This window comes from Prinia subflava, chromosome 13, assembly GCF_021018805.1.
Source record: "Prinia subflava isolate CZ2003 ecotype Zambia chromosome 13, Cam_Psub_1.2, whole genome shotgun sequence".
Lineage (NCBI taxonomy): Eukaryota > Metazoa > Chordata > Aves > Passeriformes > Cisticolidae > Prinia > Prinia subflava.
This window is the reverse complement of record NC_086259.1, coordinates 3,924,828-3,942,046: the sequence shown is the minus strand read 5'-3', so window position 1 is coordinate 3,942,046 and position 17,219 is coordinate 3,924,828. Positions and strand designations below refer to the sequence as shown.

General features: G+C 45.7%; 1 protein-coding gene across 2 annotated transcripts in view; it reads right to left on the bottom strand.

The window, feature by feature from the left end:
* The window catches only part of CDH8 (cadherin 8), a 157,374-nt gene extending 142,172 nt beyond the window's left edge, over positions 1-15,202 (bottom strand). The window contains exon 1 of one of the 2 annotated variants that reach the window (XR_010082060.1): positions 14,707-15,202. The gene's annotated coding sequence lies outside the window, so the exon portion shown is untranslated. The remainder of the gene's footprint in view (positions 1-14,706) is intronic. The other variant, XM_063410636.1, reaches the window with a different exon arrangement.
* Between the last annotated feature and the right edge of the window lie 2,017 nt (positions 15,203-17,219).

Genomic DNA, 17,219 nt, shown 5'->3' with positions numbered 1-17,219 from the left:
TGCAGATCCCACATCTTGCAGTTCATCTGAGGGGCTGCAGAAGTTCCCAACCTTCTCCCTACTCTGTTAATGTGGTCAATCACAAACACATACTCTGGCACATCAGCAAATCAAAACAATGTTCTTGCACTCTTACACTCCTTTCCTCCACAAGAAAAAACCCACACAAACTCCTCCTGGTGTGCAAGGCTCCAGCAGGCCACTGTCTTTTTAGCCATCACCTCTCTGCAGCAGCACCAGTGCCCAGCAAACCCTTCACAGCCCAGCAGGGACACAGCACTGCTAAATCCTCTGTGGAATCCATGATTCCCAAACCAGGCCGTACCAGGAGCTAAGGAAACTCATTTATGCACATCTGCACTATAGGTCTCACTGTCTTTCCCTCACTTGCAGAGAAAACACGCAGTCGTGTTTCATTTCAAAGACATTGTCCTAGATGGACACTTGGGAGCATTTTGTCCTTCTTTCCTTGCCCACCCTTTGATGTATGAAAAGGTCACACCAGGTTTCATCTCAGAGTAAATACCTCTTGAATGGAAAGGCAAGTTAACATAGCAGGGCTGATGCCAGAGGGATGGGCAAACCCAGAAATGCATCCATGGATCACATGGAAAATGAGATGGGACGTGGCTCAGAGAGAAGGGCTGCATCACAGGGTTATGGGGTTATGTGGGAAGGGTCTTGATTCATTTCTTTGATTCATATCCAAACAATCTCAGGAGAAACCACTATCTACAAGAGAGTAGGAATGCCTATTCTTAAACTTACACTGTATTTTAGGCTGGTTTTCTTCTACTTTAATTCCCAGTGTTGTATGTTTATGAAAATCCCGAGAGCTTAGTTGGAGTGGTTTTTTGGGGGGTGGGGGTGGTTTGCTATTCTTTTTTAAGATTTATACATACTTGTGGCATAAAACATGCAGAACACCTTTTACATGACCGGTAGAAGTCAGCTGTTCTTTTAAAAGCAAACAACGTAGAAAGTATTTTTTTTTAAACTTCAGTAATTGCCAAAGCAACTGTGAAATCTGCTGCATGAAAACCTGAAACTGTGAGAAACTTGTCTTGTTAGACGGAGAGAGGAGCTGCTACCAAAGTGAAACTCAATTTCTCAAGCAGCATGGAAGAATGGTGAGCTAATAGTGCAGTGCTCTGACAATGCATCCAGAATGAGGGGAATATCCATTACAGGAGAACCTGGAGCTTTATAGGCCTCATTGCCAACTGGGGTGGAAATAAACGAATCACAGAACACAGCAAGCTCTAGTGAGAACGTTCTGGGGAAAATGTGAGAGGAGCAAGAGAAGCTTTAAACGTCTTGACATCCTCTCAATCCCAGAGAAGGAAGAGGAGCAAACAGTCTAATGATGGGATGCATCAGTCACCCTCTGAAAAGCCTCCTCACTCCAGGGAATTAAGTGGAGTTTACTGCTGCTGCTTTCTGGCACATGTTAAACAGAGATTTCTTTTCAGGGGCATGTCTGGTGGTAGAAAGTATCAAAAGAGAGAAACGGCCAAACTTTCAGTCAAAGTGGTTTTGCTCAAATGGGATCCTCATTGTATCTGACTGGATGAGTGGGTGCCTGTGCATGCCAGGACACAGATTTTTCTGATTTCTTCAATGGAGCAAGAATCAAAACACAGGAGAAATAGAACCGCTGTAAAACAGAGCAAGAGACAGCATCTTCAACCAACACCCAGGATTAAATTCAAAATGGGGCTAGAAACTGAAAACGCAGCTTAAAGGTCCTTTTTAGGGCTTGAACAGAGCCAAATGTAACATACTCTTCTCTTTCTAGTCTGACTGTTTCTGGGTGAAAATTCCTTTGTACACAAACCCTGAGAACCCCTCAGAGTAAAGGACCCAAGTGGGCGTGACTGACCTCCTTACACTTCCAGCATAAGTTGGTATAGTTCTTTTTATCAACAGGACCAAATAATAATACAGCACTTCCTTTCATATTCAAGAAGCTTTTTGAAAACAATTCCTAATTAATCTCCCCAACCTGCCTTGGAAGAAAAATGAAATAAATGAGATAAAACAATACGATGCTCCCAGAAACATTTTTGGCTGAAGGAAGAACAGGATATTTGGTTTTCACACTGCCACTCTCAATCCTTAGAAAGCACCAAGTTCATTCCAGTGCATTCCTCCTCGGTTCCTCCCCCAGACTTCCTGCTTGTTACTCTTCATTTACTCCAATCAAATGTAGGTCCTTTCCACTCACACTAAAGCAGAAGATTCACTGTGACTGGGCTGTCCTCACGGTAGCTGTGTGTTCAGCAGCACCTCAAGGCAAATGAGTCCAAAGCAGAAATATTAGCAATGCACACACTGTGCCATCACCCCCGTGGGTGACACAGCCCCCGAGGAGCACAGCTACACGAGCTCAGGGCACACAGAGCTGGGAGACTGAGCCTGACAGCAAAGCTGGGCACTGCAGGGCAAAGGGAAAACCAGTGGGACTCTGGCACGTCCCAGTTCTGCAGAGGAATGTGGAACTATCCAGCGGGATAAAGTTCTTACAGCTCAACTGCACGAGCCTTGTAAGAGTTATCTGAGAAACAGGCTCTCATTCAGGCTCTGTCAGTGAATCAGGGCACACACTTTATGCAATGCAGGGAGGTGCCATTGCCCCCAGGTTTCCTTACCAAATCTGGAAACGACTTTTCTGCCCCATTCCTGGGAGCAGAACCATGTATGTGGCTGGGAGCTGATGGAAGGCATTTTAAATATGTGGCCCAGCAATTTTCACATAGGCTAATAGGAAAATTGAGAGGTACCTAGCAGTTATATTGTAATCCTCCAGATTAGATGTACAGGAGGGGATGACAGGGCTCTTGAAGCAGGGTATGATAACTTACTAAAAGCCATATGTAAAAGCAGACTTGCAGATCAAGGAAGACCAGAAGGTGAGGCACAGTAGCACTTTCCCTTTTTACATTATGCCATGTTCTAAAGCAGTGGTATGGAATGACAGCAGAATTATTCCAGTGGAGCCAGAACGACCTTCTAAGCAACAAAAAGAAGAGAAGCACATGGCCCTCCAAGAGTGTATTTCACAGAACCACAGAATCATAGAATGGTTGGGTTGAAAGGGACATTAAAGCCCATCCAGCCCCACCCCAGCCATGGCAGGGACACCTCCCCCTGTCCCAGGCTGCTCCAGCCCAAGGGTCCAGCCTGGCCTTGGGCACTGCCAGGGATCCAGGGGCAGCCACAGCTGCTCTGGGCACCCTGTGCCAGGGCCTGCCCACCCTGCCAGGGAACAATTCCTGATTCCCAAGATCCCATCCAGCCCTGCCCTCTGGCACTGGCAGCCATTCCCTGTGTGCTGTCCCTCCAGCCCTTGCCAATTGTCTCTCTCCATCTTTCCTGCAGCTCCTCCAGGCCCTGCAAGGCCACCCTGAGCTCCCCCCAAAGCTTCTCCTGTGCAGGTGAGCAATGCCAGCTGTGCCAGCCTTTCCTCCCAGCAGAGCTGCTCCAGCCCTCTGCTCATGCTGGAGCCTCCTCTGGGCTCTCTGCAGCAGCTCCAGGTCCTTGCTGGGCTGGCCCAGGGCTGGAGGCAGTGCTCCACCTTCATCAAGATTATGCTGGTGTTGATAAAAGTATAATTTTTGCTTTAAATCTCCACACGTTCAGATTGCCTTGGGCTGTTGTCTTAAACAAAACTTAAGTGATCTTCTGAGTGGTTTCCCAGTACACTGTCAAATATATACAACTCCAGATCAACTTTAATCCAGCAAAGCTGTTTACAAAACAGCTTTGGTTCTCCATTCATGCCTGAGAGGGGAAAGTGATATTTAAAATACAAATAAGGTCTTTAATGTAGCGAATAGATGAAAGAAAATGCTCACTATGTCATGGAGCAGAGATTCAAACAACTGCCTTATGTTTTCAAAAACTTAAGACTGTATTCATAAATGCTGCTCTCCATGCACAGCCCACAGAGAAGTGCAGATAAAGCTGAGTGGTTTGTTTTCCACTCTGGTGCTGATAGAGTTTTAGAAATATATTTTTCTGCTCAGAGGAACTTGCATCGTGGAACACTACTCATAAAACTCAGCCATGGAGTGCTTGAGCCTTGCACAAGTACGACACAAAGTGATTACCAAGAGGTTTATAGCCCAACAGGAAGACATAACCAGACACAGCTTCAGAAAACAATGTCACACACACTGGGACCTCTTCTGGAACTCAGATCTGTGCAGGTTACAGCTGGGAGTGCATCCCTTGCATACAGTCAGAGCCAGGTGTGGCAGTGGACACTTAAAGAGATATAAAAGCTCATTTTGTGTGAGTGGAGGAAAGAGCTCATTGCACTACAATCATTTTAAAATCATCTTGTAGCTTTAAAAGGTCACCACTGAAATGCAGTAATTTGATAAAAAGATTAAAAGTTAATAAGAGTAGTTGAAGGTATACACTTCTCATTGGAAAAGAAGCAAACTAAGATGATGAAAAGCTTTAACAAAGGTTGTTTTGGGTTTTTTCAAAGCACAGAGTATTCATCTGGTCAAATAAACCACTTTATTACAATGCCAGTCCATTGATTTACACCATGATCTCAGTTTAGAAGATTTTAGAGCCATTCTAGTGTTTCTCCACACAAGACACACAGAGGGTTGTCATAAGAACTGCAGGAAAGTTTTTTCATTATTTCATTTGCAGTGATGATAAGAAGCCTCTCAGCCCTTTGACCTCATTATTTTATTGAGATGGATTTTATGAGTTACTAAACAACTGTTATTAAAGTAAAAAAAAATCTTGGGTACTGCTTTTTTAAAATGAGTTACACCAGAGATATCAAAAAACAACCTGATAATTTTTGCCCAAAAGGGTTTTTTTTTTGGTAGAATTTTCAGGATCCACTATATTTTGTACATTAAATACATAATTTGTATCTTAGATACTAATTTAATATAAGCAAATCCCCATTACAATACAACCAATCTCAAATAATTGATGAGAGGTCTGCATTTAATGACCACCTAGAAGTGCCAGCCAGTGCCATTTCGCACCATTATTCTTGATCCACAGGTGTGGAGTATCTGTTGATTCTGTAATTTTTTTTCTTCATACCATTCTTGTTTCTTAAACTTTTCAGGTTGGTTCTTACCTCTCTAGGTACTGGCTACACTACAACTTTTGCTTCCTCACCCCCTTTCTCAAAGATTCAGAGAAGGTCCTTTCCCTCCAAAGGAAGCAAAATGATGCAGTGGGAAGAGTGATTATCTTCACTTCACCCATCCCTCTTTGGCAGCACAAGCAAGCCTTACGTTTTCAGGAACAGAAATAAAAAGCCTTAATGCAGTCGCACTTGCAGAAATTCTTAATCTTCTTCATAGAATCCCAGAATGGTTTGGGCTGGGAGGGAACACAAAACTCATCCAGCCCCACCCCAGCCATGGCAGGGACACCTCCCCCTGTCCCAGGCTGCTCCAGCCCCAGGGTCCAGCCTGGCCTTGGGCACTGCCAGAGATCCAGGGGCAGCCACAGCTGCTCTGGGCACCCTGTGCCAGGGCCTGCCCACCCTGCCAGGGAACAATTCCTGATTCCCAAGATCCCATCCAGCCCTGCTCTCTGGCACTGGCAGCCATTCCCTGTGTGCTGTCCCTCCAGCCCTTGGCACCTTCTAGTCAGGTGGGGTTGGTCTCTCTCTAGGCAGGAACTGACAGAACGAGGGGACACAGTCTCAAACTCTGCCCAGGCAAATATAGGTTGGATATCAGGAAAAAGTGTTTTAAAGAAAAATAAAGTATTGGAATGGTCTACCTGGAGACCTGGGGAGGTGGTGGATTCACCATCTCTGGATGTGTTTAAAACTAGATGTGGCACTCGATGCCATGGTTTAGTTGAGGTTAGGATTGGGTTGGACTTGATGATCCTGGAGGCCTCTTTCAACCTAATGATTCTGTGATTCTGTGATTCAATTGTCTCTCTCCATCTTTCCTGCAGCTCCCTCAGGCCCTGCAAGGCCACCCTGAGCTCCCCCCAAAGCTTCTCCTGTGCAGGTGAGCAATGCCAGCTGTGCCAGCCTTTCCTCCCAGCAGAGCTGCTCCAGCCCTCTCACAGGAGAACTTGCGGTAAAGTTTTTTTAATTTGCCATTAAAGCAGAAAATTCCAGCAGAAAAGAACTATCAAGACACCATATCCAGCAAATAAATATGCCATCCTCACCTGCATAACTTAGCTCCATACCCAGCCTGTTTCCAGTACATATCCATTAAATTGTACCTGAACTTGATTTAAATCACCTTGGGTAAGGCAGCATGCTCGTGTGTTCCTCTGCAAAGGAATGAATACTTCTTGCCATAAATAATAACTCTTGTTCCTCAGTGGATTATCCGTTTGTGTAAAGATTACTCACTTACTCACAGAACAGTCAAATTAAGAGGCAGTTCTCCTCCTAAGATGAAGAGGGGGTGAGGCTGCAATCAGCCACGCTGCCGTGGCAGGGCTCAGATGCTGCTCACAGTGCCCACTGCAAAGTGCCACTCGCATGCCCTGGCGAGACTCTCCTGCTCTTCTCTGCCAGCAGAACTGTGTGCAGGCACTCCCTAACCCAGTTCTGTCAAAATGATCTTGTTAACTTAAACGCCTTTAATAGTAAGGTGTTTTTAAAACCGAATCATTTTGACAGAGCTGGGTTAGCCCATTGCTCATGCTGTAATTCCACCAAGAGCAATTTTCATTTAAGAGGCTCTTACCCCCCCCTCAGCCCCCACAACATGCAAGCTACACATTCCAAATAATTGGTTTCCATTCCCATTCCTTCTCCACTGCAGTTTACTGTCCCTGCAGCTGTGCTATGTGCAATCAACGTTGTAAGACAGGCCAGTGAAATGTGGGTTAACAAAAACAATTGGCAACAAGATCCTGTTCCAAAAGTCTTTTCCTTCAGGATTCTAACCCAGGTCACTGCAGAACTAAGGAACCCATCGACTATAGGACAACAACAGGAAGTTTTGAGAACAACTGTGCTGACAAAAAGCATATGAAGTTTCACTATTTACTTCAGAGAGCAGAGAAATCGTTGAATCAACAGAACTGAGTGGAGGAAAACTTCTGGAGGAGAAACAGGCAATTAGGGACAGCAAACTACCTAAATAAATGTCTGATGGACTCCTGCTATCCTATCACAGCAGTCTGCCATGCTTTTACTCATGGATGCTGGCAGGTTTGAGGGACAGAAACCTCTCCCCCAGCTGTGCTGGTGTGAGAGCATCAGGAGGGAGCTCCAGCACAGCCCAGTGCCCTGGAGAGGGGCTGGACACAGCCCAGCGGCAGCAGCCACGCTCAGGCCAGCATGGAAACCACCTTCCCCTGCAGCTGCAGCAGACTGCTCCAGCAGAGATTTTAAGGGACTGCAACATCACCTGGAGTTAGCTGTGACATGGAAAAGCATTAAAGCATTATCCACACATCCCTTCCCTTGGCCACGCACCTGGAACTGCACAGGGTGGGAAACGAGAGGGGAAATGTTACACAAACTCTGCAATCCCAGCAGGGCCAGGAACCCTTTGTGCTCTCAGAGCTTCCTGCCAACCCAAGTGCAAATCAATCACCCGAGTTTATTCTGATGTACTACTCGTGGCAATTTCCTTATGGCTGCCTAGGAAATCAAAAGCAGATTCCTAAAGCATTATTTATTTCAGCAGCAATGGCAACAGGTACCACCTTTCTCCTGCTTTTGTCTCAGGTGTTCTGCCCTACCCACACACAGAGAAATTCAGTGAGCAGAGATATGTCACTTGATTTTTTAAAGCTTAGTCATGCTCTGCTACTCTTTTAAGACTTCTGCACCATTCTTAGGTTGTTAAGTGAGTTCCTGAGCTCGTGTCAAAAGCTAAAGGACTGGTTTAGGCACAGTGTTAGCATCAGATGTGGCTGAGGGAACACATGCACTGGGAAAATATGGACATGCAGCTACAGAAATGCAACAGTTTCTGCAACATTTAGACCTCTAATAATTACTGAAGGATTTATTAATCAATCTAGATTGGCATTACCAAAAGCAGGTTACTTCAGTTTTAGGGGTCTATTTCAGAGGCAGACAAAAGGAAGGTTTAGAAAAGCCTTTCTAAGATAAATTCCTTCTCTTTCTTTCCCTTACTTCGGTGTTTTACCCGGGAAACAGCACAACTTGGTGTTCTGGAGTGGAGATGAGGCTGTTCTAGGATATGGGTCCTTATCTGTCAGAACTTCACTGGGGATAGAGAGAAAATTACAACATCCATCACACTGAAATATATCCCAGTTATTATTATAATAAATTATTTGTTATTATGCGCCTGCTTAACATGATACTTTATCATACCTACAAAGTCTGTTTTATATGACTGGGTAAATATTCATTTTTATAATTTTTGACAAGTATTTACTATCAGGTAATCCTTTCCTAAAAAAAACAAACCACAGAAGACTATCTTGACCCAGTGATATCATGCTTATTGTACAACTTCTCTTGGTATCAATATAATTTCTTATTTTTGCTACTCTCCGGTACTAAAATCAATATGGGACAACTTTAAAGCTGTCAAGACTCAGAGTTTTTGTATATAAAGCTGTCAGTCTTTCCAGCAGCAGCCACTACTTTATAGAACCAGAGTGCTTTTAAAGAAACCCACCAAGGGTGTCGTCAGAACCTTCACACTATTTTTGTTCTTTATTATTCCTTGCTCTGTGCAGTGCTCTGCACTTCCAATGTGCTACACGTGCTCAGGTACAGGACAAAGAGACAGAATGTGCAACCAAGTTTGCAGCAGAAGGTGAAATTTCCTCCCCAATGAAATAAGTATTTACAATATTTTAATGTCATTTTGGTTTTGGTTGGTTGGGTGGGGTTTTTGTTAGATTGGGTTGGGGTTTTTTTTGGTGTGGAATTTTTCTTTTTTTCATTACAGCTGATATTAAAGCCAAAGATATTAAATGGCAATGGAGCTATTTTAGCTCTACAGAGAAACAAAAGGAAATTGCAACCTTCCCTTTCAACTTCTTATACTCAGACAAAAAGAAAGGTTTGGGTTTCTGGGAGTCAGACACTCCACCAATGTGTGTCAGAACATCATCTCGTGATGCAGGTTCAAAACAGAGAGGAGAGACAGACAAGGCTTCCAGAGCGGTCCAAAAGCTTAAACAGAAGAAAAACAGTTGCATCAGCACTGTTTTCATCCCACAGCAAGAGGAAGAAGTGATCTGAAGTAATTTTTATTCTCTGCAGTCCGCTGATTAAAGCGATTTTCCTGCCTGAAACAGAAGCCACTGCGGAGCTGCACCACCTCAGCCCGGGGCTCCCCTCACAAGGTGCATCCAGAATTTGAGACTCCATCACTCTGACAGGCCAGAAGGGAGAAAAGGCAACTTGTGCTCAACACGAAGCCAGCTCATAAAAAAGGCAAACAGATTGGCCTGCGACTGAGAATGAGGTGTTAACCGTGCTCTGCCTGGGGCATTGTTTATCAGGAGACTTCCAGCAGCTGGGATGTGCTTATCCTGTTCTTCCTGAAAAAAAAGCTTTAAATATTAATGGAGGACATAAATATCTTGCTTTCTGGGCTTCTTTAGCAGCCTTTATATATATATATATAAATATGTACAACAGAACTTTCATATTCATTGGCTTTGTTTAACCAATATTGGGTATTCTCTACAGAATTAAACAAAATAGAATACTGAAGGATAAACCCACGTGTTTTCCTGACATGTATTCCAATTAAACTAAGATTATAAAATTATGACTGGACATAATGACTTAGTGAAAGCTACATAAACTCTCCAGCCATATGCATGCATTAAAACATCTTTAAAGATGAAAATTCTGAACATACCTGGACTTTTTTAAGTGTATACAGTATGACTGCAGGAAACCAAATCTCTGCTGAGATATGTGAAATTAAAAGTGAAGGTTTCTAATTTTGCATCACTGAATTTGATGGCAGTTTTACCATCACTTCAGATGAGCTGTTTGGAAAGAATTAGGACTCTCCAATGTTAAATTTATTTCTTCAAGAGTTGCCAAGCTGAGATTTTGTGGAATTTTTTTCCCCCATTCATTTGTTTTCATCTAACTTTTGGAAACACACGAAAAATAAAGGTCAGAGACCAGAACACAGGACTCAATCTAAGCTTCATGACATTAAGTTTTGATGCTCTGTTACTTAAAGGGCAATGATGGCTGTTACATTTAATCCATAAGAGAGATTCACATCTGAAGTGTTACAAAATTCACTTAGAGAATTGCACTCCCTCTTGAGTGTGTGCACTCCATTTGCTGTAGTATTTAGGGCTTGGAAATAACATATATGTATAAGAATATATAAGTTCTATATTTATATTTTTATAAAACATAAACACATAAAATATGTGCATCTGATTCTGATCATCAGAGACTGCAAAGGAAATGGGTGTAAATGGGAGCTCTCAAATGAGGCTGAGCATTGCTACCCTGCAAAAAGCCACTTTGGGTGAATGCACACCAAAGATGAAACTGTGAACCAGGGACTGCCAACACTGTTCTCATAATGTTTTGAATTTCCATATCTGTTGCAAAGACCTGACCAAGACACACTGAGAAACCTCTGTGAGCTTGTCCAGGGCTTGGGCACCGCAGGCTACGGGAGACACCTCCCACGGGAGCCTTCCCTGCTCAGGTCTGGGAGTGGGAGACACTGCTAACCTCAAATCCCAGCCAGGACACTCATCATTCTCAATTTCAAACGATTTCCACGAGACACATCATGATCAACACCTTGGCAAATCAATTCTGTGAGTGCTATCACTGCAACCAGCCCATGGATAAAGGCTGCTCTCATGGCTGAGGCAGGTGGAAATCAGATTTTATAGCAGCTGACTCCAGGTAAAATACTATCTGTTGGTAACTGAACTGCTTCACAGATCATTTTTTCCTTTTCAGCTTGCACTTACCACTCCAGGTACCATCAGTACCCAATGTATTTTAGGAACAAAATTTTATTAATGCAGTTGAAATGCCACTGAGTTGATGTTATTTACGTGGTTGACGAAATGAGGAACATGCTGAACAGATTCTAGAACAAAGGAGAGGAAAATAAATGTGTGTGTATATTTATAGAGAGAAACATTTGTAATCTCAAATTGGACTTTATTTTGTTCTCTGTCTGTCTACTGCTCACAGAGTTATGTTCAGGAAGCTCTGAAGTGAGCCACCTTTTCTATGGCAACAACACTAAGAAAAATGTTAAGTTTCCATGATTTAATTTAATTCTATTGATATGATCTTATGGTAGCAATGATGCTTAAAATGTTCCAAGCTCAAATTGCTGTAGCATTTGCCTCCCACTGAAAGAATTTAGGTTTTATTATTTTATACTCATAGATGAAAGATTCTTATGATACTACTTTAGGTTATCTCACAAGCACACAATTGTATTAATAGTAGGTCAGGTTGTAATAATTTTAAAATGGAAAAGAAATACTGCTGAGATATGGGGTATCTGATAGGTATGGGGGATTTATAGAAAGACCTGCACGAACAGTCGCTTTCTGTCACAAAACATGCACAATCATCACTTAGAAATACACAGCTCCAAGAAATCATTAGGACATGTTCACATCTGAGATGATGGATTCTTGTCCATCATCTCAGAGATCAGTATTTCTCTCCCGTTAACATCCCTCAGGTTTTGGGAATCAAATGATCAGTGTGTACCAGATGTCAAGTGGGTGGGTTCCACAGGCCCCTGTTTTCAATAAAGGTCTGAAAAAGTCCTGGCTGAAGTCTATGGGAATGATCTTCCTAGGCAAAGGTTTAAAAAGATGAAATCTACAACTGTATGAGAGAAAATAGAAAATTCAAGAAGAGCTTCAGGGGCTAATAGACCTAAATTTATGGGAGTTCTCACTTGAAATGGTTCTACATCCTGAAAAAGGGAGGATTTTTTTTTCAGAGAAGACAATGCATCATATATTAACAGTGGTGCAAATGAAGTGCCCAGGGATCAATGAAATTGATTTGATAAAAGTACAATGTTATTGGAAAAATCCTGAAGATGACAAATGACAAAAATTCTAAAGATAATAGATTTCACAAAAAAGTGAATTTAAATCTGATTGTGGTACTACTTCTCCCTTTACAACCCTTTTTTGGACCTCAGTAGCAGGAGCTGATGGGAATGACTAAATAACATTCAAAAAGCACTGAGAGACTTCATCCAAGGAGGATTCTACCTCACCTCACCGAGATTAAAACTTCTGTTTTATTTTTAAGGAAAGACATAAAAGGAGTGGCTGTCATATACAGCCATGCTTCCTATTAAAACCAGTTGCATTTGTTAAACAGGCGCACAGAGTGTTATTGATTTTTTAATATTGAAGAAAATGTCCAAAGTTAGTTTCCTGGCCAGCAGCCTGCCCAGTTAACAAATTGTTCACCTGGATAATTTAAGAACCAACTTACATGCAATGCTTCAATCTCCAAGGGCACTGAAGGCCCTCAGCTTACAACTAAGCATGGAAATCCAAGTCCTCCATAGCCAGGATGCAAGTTTGGGAAAAGAAGGGAGTTAATAAATAGCTTAGGAGGAAGCTACCAGAAAGCTGTGCTTGTTCTGTAAGCAGTGAGGTGGAACAATAAGGCTTAAAGGATGAAAATATCATGTAATAATCACTTCCCTTCCTCAGGTTCTTCTGTCACAACCATCCACACAATTAGGCTGGGAGGGAACACCACAGAGAGCTTTGGGGTTGTGATGTTATTGGATTTTACGGGTGTGAAATTTGCTGATTTCACAGGTATGCCCAATACTAACTTCCAGAAGATTCATCATCCTGTTTAAGACAGGTAAAATGTACACGAGAGTAATTTCCCACTCTTCTGAATTTATTTATTATTTGTTTATATATACTGAGAAACCTATTGTGAAGTCTCTACTTGTCCACAGCAGTCTAGTATTGAACACAGAGGGGGAGTATCACTCATATAAGAGCACTGCATATTTCAGCTTATCCTTGTTGCACAGAAACTCTTGAAGAATTTCCAAAAGAGGATGAGTGAAGTTAAGAGGATTTTTTATCTATAGCTTCGGTAGTTATCTGCTCTATTCTTTAATTGAAACTGAAGTGAGCAGCTGTTAACTTCCCTCCCATGAAGCTACCGCGTTCCATTCGGAACAAGAACAGTTGTGGCTATTTGAGTCCTCCCAAAACCCCTGTCCGCGACCCGCAGCGCCCGCACGGGCGAGCCGCGGCGGGCTCGGGCTGGCTGCTTAGAGGTGCCAGCCTTCATAAAACTTGTATGAGTGTTTCTTCTCCTTTCAGAGGGGAGCCAGACTCGTTCGCACGAAGCAGGGAGCGTGTGTTAGTGCCTGTGTGAGGGCAGGGTCTGATACCTGTTGGCAAGGCGAGCGGGTCTGTGCAGCGCCGCTGAACGCCAGGCTGGATGGATGCCACCTTAGTCTGCTACCAACGCGAACTGCTCGAATCGAGGAGAATTCGAGACACGGCTGAACCGCACGAACCGCAGAGGAATTCCTGCCTGTGCTGAGCCGTGTCACCTTCATGGCGGTAGGCAGAGTCTAAACTGGGGTTTGGATTAATCTCTTTTCTGTTTCCCACCCAGGAGCTGCCTCGGCTCCCGTGCCGAGCCCTGCGGTGTCTCCCGGCCGAGCCCGGGGATGTTCCTGCGGCTCGGGGCTCCGCCTGGGCTGCTGCTGTGCCCGGCAGAGGCTGGAGCCAAGCCCAGCAGAAGGATGTGTTCCTCCCTGCCTGCCTCAAAGAGATGAAGCCTTTGGTGGCACAGCAGCTTCAGGGGGCCACAGGCTCTGCGTGTGTGCTCCGGGAGCCGCGGCAGCCAAGGCTGAGGGGCTTTCTCCCTCTCCCAAGTTTCAGCTGGGTGCATCCTCTGTGTAGTCAGCCAAAGGATGGGAAGGAAAACAACTTGTGGGACAGGGGTGACTCCTGGCTAGTTATGGCTACAGATTCATCCCCGTCGCAGCTTCCAAGAAGAGCATTATTTCTGGGATGCTTTCTTCTCTCAAAGTAGGAAAGGAAGATATGGAGCCATTCCTATTTATTTACTTACTTAGGGAATGCAAAGGTTTGGAGGGAGGGAAGGTGATAATAAATCGGGGGGGATCTCCCCCCCCCCCCCCTTAAGGTTCTTCCAGCCTCCTCCTCCCTCATTTACATATCTGGCTGGTGGGTGATTTTTATTCTCAGCACGAAAACTGCAATCTATTTCAATGCATGAATGCAGCCCTGCATCTATTCAACACAGTGAAATAGCCCAGAGACTTATTGTACTAAATAAGAAAACAAGGAGAAGAAACGGGTTCGCTAGCCTTAGAAGCAACCCTCTGTGATCCAAAGTCCTCCCGATTCTTTAAAGGAGGGTTGTAGAACGCAAGGAAAAATAAGCCTTCCCCAAAAAAACACCAACAAGCGGGGAGACAAATACAATTACCGCCACTTCTTCTCCCGAGAGAATAATAATGATAATTTAAAAATACTAACAAGCATCCCACGACATTTTCATGATGGGCAATTTGAAAGCATTGATTTAATGTTTGTGCCGAGTTAATGAGGCACCCCGGCTGGGTCTAATCCCGCACGGACGGACGAGGACGGCGCTCGCCCAGCGCACCTTGCACGCACACAGAGCCAGAAACGCTCCGAGCGAGAGCCCTCTGCCAGCCAGCCACCAAGCGTCTGAATAAAATGAATACTCACTCTTTCAAGGAGCAAGGGAGCCGCTCGCCCACAGCCACTTCACGCACGGATTGAAAGGGTGAGGTAAAACATCAGCCGGTCCCTGGGAACAGGCAGGGTGCTCCCGATTTTCCTCTCATGCTTTCCGAGGCTGCCGATGCTGCCGGAGCCGCTGCTCGCTGGGCTGCCCGGGTCTCTGTGCCTGCATGCCGGAGCGCAGTTGTGAATTTCTCCCTTCGCACAAGCCGGCGGCAGCCGCACGTCTCCAGGAAAGCAGGGATATTCCAAATAAATCCGCTAATTCCGGGGCTGAGCGCGCCGCCGTGCCTGCCCGCCTGCCACACGTAACTGTGAAGCGATGTGGAAAAGTGAGCCGGGAGCCTCCCCTGACAGCTCTTATTGGGCTGATCTCGGAGGCAGGTCTAGCGCTGGGAAATTCGTGTGAGCACTTCGGGGTGGTGGTTTTCCCCCTCCCTCCGCCGCCCGCCTTCCCCCCGGCGGGCACACACAACTTTTGCAGGGGCGGCGGCGCCGCTCGCTCCCCGCGCTGCTGCCGGGCGCCCGCGCCGCCAACTCCGCGCTGGGGCATCTCCCGCGGCCGCGGAGCCACGGGGGGAGGGAGGGAAGGGAGGGATGCGGGCACGGAGGGAGGGAGGGTGGGCGGGGGTGGGCATCGGGGCGGGGGGGCCACCGGGGCCGCGCCCGCCGGGGCTGGGACGTGCCCGGAGCGCCGGCGAGGAGGAGCTCCCCCCTTTCCCGCCCCGTCCTGGGGGCGATGCCCGCCCGGAGAGGGGTGCGGGGTGATGCGGCGGCACCCCGAGGGGCCGCTCGTCTCCGTGCGACAGCGCTGCCCCGGGGACAGGCAGGGCATCCTTTGAAAAGGCTTTTCAACACGCCCGGGGAGCCGCAGGCGGTTCGAGGCTCTCCGCGGGCTCGGCGGCCTCGGGCGCTGCGCGGAGCAGCCCCGGGGCAGCGGCGGCCGCGCTCCGCAGCGGGAGCTGGATGGAGGCAGCGCCGCGCAGTAAGTCCTTGACCCTCGCCCCGTCCCCACACAAATCCTCTTTGTGACCGGCAGCGCCGGGATCCCGCACGGCCCCGGCCGCTGGAGCGCTGGATGCGGGCTCGGGAGCATCGCCACCCGCCCGGCCGGGCACAGCTGGAGCGGACAGACACACGGCCAGGACAGGCCACTGCCAGCCCCTGCACACCTGCCTCACCCTTGGAGCTTTTCTCCTTTTCCTGTTGCGCGGGTTATCTGTTAGCAGATTAAACGCATTATTTTCAGTCATACATCACAGCTCTGACCCTTCCCCGAGTTTGATGTCTGCCGAAAGGGAAGGGGTGAGGTGTGGGCATGGTCAGGTACAGGCAGGGACTTTAAACGGAGGGCTGGTCCACACTGAGCTGGTGCTGTTGGGGAAGTTTAATTGCACTAATTCCATCCTTCTCCAGCTCTCCTTGACGTTATGGTTGAAATGAACATGCTGTGTGGTTCTACATTAATGGAGCAGGTTCGCTGCTCAGTTTTATTTTTAAAGGACTGGTCATCTGAACCTCCTTCAGAGCACCCGGAAACCTCTCCACCTTAATCAAATGATAAATGACTGGTCTGTTGAAGATCTACCTAAGCTTGCAGAAAGTGGACCTTAATATTCTGCTATATAGTAAGAATACCATATAGTTTAGTTCCATGATTGTTAATCTTGTTTTCCAGGCTGATCCTATGAGTGCATGCACACTAGTAAGGAGTGCATGAGACCCTCCATGTGCAGCTCTTACCTGCTCGACTTTATCTTAACTAAAGGCAAGCTATTGCAGATAACAGGTGCATTTCTGCTTGCACAAATCCTCCTTCTGAAAAGTCTCAGACTCATGGGAATGTAGCAAAATGCACCCAGAATGTGCCATTTTTCAAGGTCAATGAAGAAACATCTAACTATCGCTTTGCTCCCCTCAGCCCAAGCGCTCACTTTCTGAGCTGTGAGTCTGGGAGGATTCCTTGGGGGAGGATGGATATAAAAATACACAATACTTGAAGCAGGCAGAGAGCCTTGAGGGAAATACAAAACACTTGGCAGTGCAATAGATAGGATCAGAAATGTGGTTTCCTGCTACCTGGGGTTCTGCTGAGCCACAGAGTATTTTTCTCCCCCATTGTTCCACCAACGGAACAACACAGTGAAAATACAGATCTGGTCACAAGGAAAGTGTGAGGATGCTCAGCCTGGCTTTACTCCTGGGAATTAATGCCAGTTTTCCAACTTTTTTAAGGTTCCAGTAAGAGTGGTGGCACACTTGGTTTTAATTCCTATTAAAACACCTGATAGAAGCAACCAAGAATAGAAGTTCTTCCTAATAGGAGCCCTCGTGTCCTTGCTTTAAATAGGCAGCACAGTTGTGTGAGGGAAGAAAGCTAATGGTAGAGGTTGTACCTCCAAGTGCAGCTTAAAAGTTTAGTTTTTTGTTTTGATTTCAACCTTTGACTTGTGCCATTTGTTCTACGTGACCTTTCTTGCAATTGGAAATTACCAGGG